Genomic DNA, 6,369 nt, shown 5'->3' on the forward strand with positions numbered 1-6,369 from the left:
AATGGGCTAAACAGTACAAAAAAAAAAAAGGATTCTGGAAGGAAAATATTTTTGAAAGAACTGAGTCTACAACTTTGCATCATAAATATAAAGAAGCGTGCTGAAAATTCGGTTGGCCTATACACAAAGTATATAGATGCTTTATGTATACTTGGTTATAATTTCAATCAAGAAAAATGTGCAGTGGGCAGAGGAACTGTACATTCAGTACCACACAGAAAAGTAACTCGTAATGCAGTGACAAATATTCCAAACAAAGGTGGTTGTTATTTATGCCCAAGAAGTAAGGACCGCAAATACATGAAGACCTGTACTTCATGTAATAAGTACATATGTTCTGCTCATATGACGAAAGAAGAGTCCATTCCTATTAGAACCTGTCCACACTAGTAGAGTAACGGTTAGCACGTCTGGCCGCGAAACCAGTTGGCCAGGGTTCGATTCCCGGTCGGGGCAAGTTAGCGGGTTGAGGTTTGTTCGGGGGTTTTCCCTCAACTCAAAATGAGCAAATGCTGGATAACTTTCGGTGATGGACCCCGGACAAATTTCACCGGTATTATCACCTTCATCTCATCCAGACGTTAAATAACCTAACATGTTGATAAAGCATCGTAAAATAACCTAATAAAATAAAAAAAATATTAGAAGCTGTTTGCAGTGTGATTCTGAATATTGTTTTTGTTTGCATAAATCTTGAATATAGCAAGTAATGTTGTATCCGAATACCTGTTTCTCTCAGAATGTTTATTTTTTTTTATCTGTTCAAAAAAAATTTTTGTAAAGTAAAATAGATTCAATAAAGTTGATATAAAGTTCCTTAAGCCAAAAAGATTACAAAAATATACAGTTTATATAGTTTAATTGGAGAAACAATATAAAATACGTGGGGTCAGTGACTAACCCCACCATTGATATTAGTTGGTGTAATACTGGGCATTGGTATGCGACAGTTAAAAATAGCGTGTAAGAGGGCCTTAGACTAGAAATGTTTAGTTTAAATGTAGTTCTGTTTATAAGTACGCATAAGGGTGTAATTATTTGACTTATTTGAACTGTTGTAGAGGAAAGTGCCCAAAACCGGACCGCCATTTTGTTTTTTTATTTTTTTTTAATATAAAACAGTAAAAAATTATGTTTTAAAAGCATGCAATATTTACTTTATAATGCTATGCACCATTTACATTTTACTTTTAGAAAATATAATTAAAAATTGGTATGAAAAAAAATTATTTTCAATAACCTTACACTTTGGCAATTTTAAAAATAGTTGCCGAAATCGGACCCCTTGTAAAATTAAACAAAATAACACTAAACAAATTTGGAAAAAGGTTTTAAATAAGAGAAAACATAATCTAGTTTCAAAGTATAAGTATAATATTACAATTACAGGTTTTAGTTTTTAAAAAGAGATATGGGATGTATTAAAAAAGATACACAAAACGTACAACAGAATTAAATCGTTTAGCGACAAAAATCGCAGATGTTCACCTCCTTTTCAGTTCCAGCACATAACGCAAAAGATCCAAAGTTCCCCGTTAGCATCCTCCGAAAATTTTCTGTCACAAAACACACATACCAAGCATCATCTTTGGATGAGAAAACTTTCGAGGAGAGATCCAATTCAGATATTCCAGAGGTCACGTTGTTTTCATCTTCAGTGCGTGATTGTCACATTTTTCACAAAATTTAGACGATTTTTCACGAACCCTTTCCCTTTTCTGGAAGGCTGTACTTCTGAACCACGTCGCTGGCCGCGATTGCTTTTGCGTCCCTTGAGCACGATTCCGTGCTTGTTGTTCAGCTTCCATTGCTTCTTTAGCTTTCTCAGCTTCCACCAATTGGGCTTCATAAGACGTAGATGTGATGACCGTAGAACTGCAGATCTTTCGCCCCCTATTCGAGAACCCCTTTTTTAATTTTGGAATATGAGTGATGTCAAACGGGCTTGCCTTAGAAGATGTGGAACCCTGAGGATCTTCAAGTGTAGCTGATGACAGAGGAACACGCTGACCTGCCGAAGATGTTGATGGTTGATTTGGGTCAAACTCTACAAAAACTTGTGGTTCGTTCACATCACATTCTTCTCCGTTCTCTGGAAAGCTCTGATTTTCTGCTATTCGTATCTTTAACACAGTTTCATAGAAAGAGAAATCTCGTTTTTTGTTTGCCTCTTCAACCACTGCCTGATTCCCTTGCTGTAGTGAACTTTCAGGGGAACCATGAACGTTTTGTCCAAAGATTGTAGTTTGTGTGAAGAGTGAAGTGGCAGCGACACAATTGTAACGTGATTTGTTTTTGCCAAGTTGATCAGATCAATATCCTGTGTGTGGCTAAAGTGACCATCCAAGAGCAACAGCACAGGTTTTTCCTTTGTAGGATTGGCAAATTCGATGAAGTGTCGAAACCACTGAGTGAAGGAGTTCATTTGGATCCACCCTGAATGGTACGTTGTAAAGATTATTCCTTTCTTCCCCATTATTCTCTTGACATTTGGAACATAATTCCAATAGAATAAGAGTGTGTACAAATACAGGTAGACTTTAAATATGAAAAAATAAGGGGTCCGGTTAAGGCAACTGAAGGGGGTCCGGTTTACGCGACTATAGCCAACACTTTGTTAACTCAATAGATTTTTAACCAAACATCTAAATTAAACGGTTTAATGACAAGCAGTAACCTTAAACCTTACCATTTAAGGATGTATATATATATATATATATATATATATATATATATATATATATAGATCGAATGGCTTACCTGCCAATATCTAGGAGAAAAAACAGAAAATGTAGCACAGTGTAAAAACTTTTTCCACTGACAAAACACTTAATTGCAGACTGATAAGAAACAAGTGAATCGGGTGACGTGTGTGCTCCCCTACAGACTGGTAGAAGCCTAAACTATTATTTACACTTAGTTCTGCTAGAATTCAAGAGAATGCAGAGCCAGAAGACTGGGGGTCCACTTTAGGGGGAGGAGTCCGGTTTAGGGCACTTTCCTCTATCAGTGAAGCGAGGTGAGTCAGTGAAGTTATGGTTTTACAGTGCAGTGAACAGTTCCGATCAGTGATCATTTATAGCGTCAATGAAATGTGTTACAGGGTGTCAGTGAAATGTGTGCTAAAGTGTCAGTGAAATGCGTCATAGTGCCACTACAGGGAATGAGATGAGAGTAAAGTGAAAGACTATTGAAACTTATGTAGGGTCTATACATAATTATGTAGGTTGTATTGTAAAATTAGGTATTTTATTTATGTTTTATTATTATTGTGTTAAATTGCATTGTGTATTCTTATTGTATTGTGTATAAAATTGTATATGTATTGTAAAATTGTATTGTGTACTGTAAATTGAGCCGTGCCCACTACCACGGCCGTTCACCTGATACGTCACTTCATCCGTCAGAGCGCTCTCAGACGTCACAGAATAGATAGCGCTATCAATCCCTTCATTTGTTCTTTCCAAATAATCCTATGGGCCGGGTCATTACGTCTCACGAGGATAGAGGGGGAGAGAGTTTTCCTGTTTTAACGGAGATACACGGAACGTCACTTGGGTTCCGGTACGCGGCAGATACACTTAACAAGATTTATGCCCGGTTTCATCAACAGATGTTATAACTCTGCTAACACGTTGTTTCTTAACATGAGTTAAAATTTTTAACAATTTGTTAAGACTCTTGCATTTCAGCAACATTTTCCTGCAAAATGTTAACTAACATGTTGTTAATACTCGCAAGAATAGCGAACACAACGAATCGATAAGGCGGTGTATGATTCATACGATTTCTGAATGCACTCCGTTGCGCTTTTGTTTGAACATCTGTGAAATAATGGCGCGCGAAGTTACCATCAAGAGGATGAGGGGCACAAATTTTTCTTCTTTTGAGAAAGAGTTGTTGATAGAACTAGTAAACAAGTATAAAGAAATTATAGAGTGCAAGAAAACCGATGGGTTGAAAATAAAAGAGAAGGACGAAACGTGGGACAAACTAAGAGACGAATATAATTCGAATGGGAGTGTGACATTAAGAACAACAAAACAACTGAGACAATTTTATGTTAACTTAAAAGATCAGCTAAGAAAGCAAGGAGTGACGAACGGGTGGAAAGGTATAAAACAGGTAGTGGTCAATGTACAACTAAAGTGGATGAAAGTGTTCTGTCCCTCACAGAGGACCAAATAGAACCTAACAGCAACCCCTTCGACTGTGATTCAGAATACTATGCTAAGTACCAGTTGCATTATATTAGCATTATCTATTCATTCAAATGAAATTCGTTTGTATTTAATAACAATTTTATTTTATTTTTAGGTGACGCTGAAATAATTACAACCGAACAGGAAGCAAGATCTTGCGATATTGTTGAAGTCATAGCAGTAGTACACGAGGTGATAAATCACTTTCATTAACTATATATACTTTTAAATTTATATTATATCAAGACAAATTGTAAACTATAATTTGTATTATTGTTGTTGTAGGAGAATGTAAACACAAAACAATTATCACTTGAGGACAACACAGCATCACTTGAAATGGGTACACCAGGCCCGGCGTCTAACACATCTCTTCTTGTCACTCCAGTTGTGAGTACGACACTTATATTAAGTTTTTAGGTTAGTTATTTTTTAAATTAAGAATGAAAGTTTAATAAACGGGGTTTGTACTTCCAGGCTGAAGCTTTAACAGGAGCAGAAAACTGTAACAAGCAGTAGACTCGCGTCACCAAGGTCAGTATCACAGCTGGTCACGTTGAGGGTTATAATAAAAGTCCGCCAAGAGTGCCAAAATTTTCACTGCTGATTTTTGTTTCCAGGCCAACCTTTGTCGTAACAACATTGCTGCACTTGCCGAGAGCAGGACAACTCTCTGTGAAAAAGAAATGTATTTAATCCAACAGAAATATAACCAGGAGCAACAACTGCTGAAAATGAAAATGGAAACTGAGAAACTAAAACAAGAAGCATTTAGAGAAAAATTAATGTACTATAAAGAAAAAAGAAAGCGTGTTGAGGATGAATAAGTTAGTTGCAGTGTATTTTGTTTGTAGAAGTTTGGTAGAAATGTATAGTTTAAGCGTGTTTCATGTAGTATAGGTAACAAGTTTAAAAATAAAACGTTTGTAGTACTTACAAGCGAAGTGTTGTTGTGCAAATGCGTTCCTGTAAGCTGCTGCAGTTTGTTCATTTTCCATGTGAATAGGAACAAGATTCTGGTTTCTAATGTGCCTATTCCTTCTTCTTTCTGTAATGTACTGATGCAGTGTCAAATCTTCTGGAGGAAGTTGATCCCTTGTCTCCACTGCAATGTTGTGCAACACTGCTGTCGCCACAATTATCACCAAGGTTGTTTGTCGTTTAGTTCGTAGCCCCAAGCTGTGAACCGGAAAACGTCTCTTCCACACACCTATCATCCTCTCTACACAGTTTCTTATCCTAATATGTGCTGCATTATAATTGTGCTGGGGTCTTGTTTCGGGATGAAGGTATGGTGTTAGTAGATATTTTCTTAAAGGGTATCCACTGTCACCTAAAAGGATACCCTCATCAATTGCTCCCATTTCAAATTGAGCTCTGATATGCGAGTTGCTGAATATTGTGCTGTCGTGTACTGATCCAGGCCATCTAGCTACTATATCCCTAATTAGGAGGTTGGCATCACTGATGACCTGGACATTAACAGAAAAGTAACCTTTTCGATTCCGATATATTTCTGCCCTATTGCCTCCAGATGACTGAATCTTTATGTGCGTACAGTCTATTGCACCCACAATACCAGGAAAATTGTACATATCATAAAACTGTTGTACAATACTCGGGCGTTCTTGTACTGAGGGGAATGTTACGTACCTTCTTCTCATTGATGCTATTGCTGCAGAAACTTTACTAACAATTCTACTTACTGTAGATTTTGAGATTCCAGCATTATCTCCAACCATTAAATGAAAGGATCCAGTGGCATAAAACCTCAGAGTTATCAGTACCTGCTGCATTGGAGATAGAGGTATGTTTCTGTTGTTCGGGTTTTCTAACCTCTCTTGTATTTCTTCCACAACCTTACCGACGACAGTTTTGGACAATCTATATCTCTTCAAAAATTCTTCTTCTCGCAAATTTTCAAAATCATTTCGTCTTAAAGCTCTTTCCCTATTAGGAACGGCATTCAGATGGTCTAAAGACAGCAATTCCACATCAAAAGCATTATTTACGTCCGCCATTTTCAACTGTTTAACAATTGTTAAGCCTTTAACATAAGGGAGATGGGATGTTAATTTAACACAGAGTTTAACTCTTTGTTAGAGCTAACATTTGTTGATGGAACAGAATTTTTGTTAAATCAAATGTTAAAATAGTTTAACAGCGT

General features: G+C 36.8%; 1 long non-coding RNA gene across 1 annotated transcript; it reads left to right on the forward strand.

Annotated features, from left to right (window-relative positions):
- Positions 1-4,183: 4,183 nt before the first annotated feature.
- LOC138710015 (uncharacterized) lies at positions 4,184-5,135 on the forward strand. Its single transcript, XR_011335017.1, has 3 exons — positions 4,184-4,592; positions 4,680-4,736; positions 4,823-5,135. It is a non-coding gene; the product is annotated as an uncharacterized lncRNA (long non-coding RNA).
- The last annotated feature ends 1,234 nt before the right edge of the window (positions 5,136-6,369 follow it).

Source organism: Periplaneta americana, chromosome 12 (genome assembly GCF_040183065.1).
Source record: "Periplaneta americana isolate PAMFEO1 chromosome 12, P.americana_PAMFEO1_priV1, whole genome shotgun sequence".
NCBI classification, from domain to species: Eukaryota; Metazoa; Arthropoda; class Insecta; order Blattodea; family Blattidae; genus Periplaneta; species Periplaneta americana.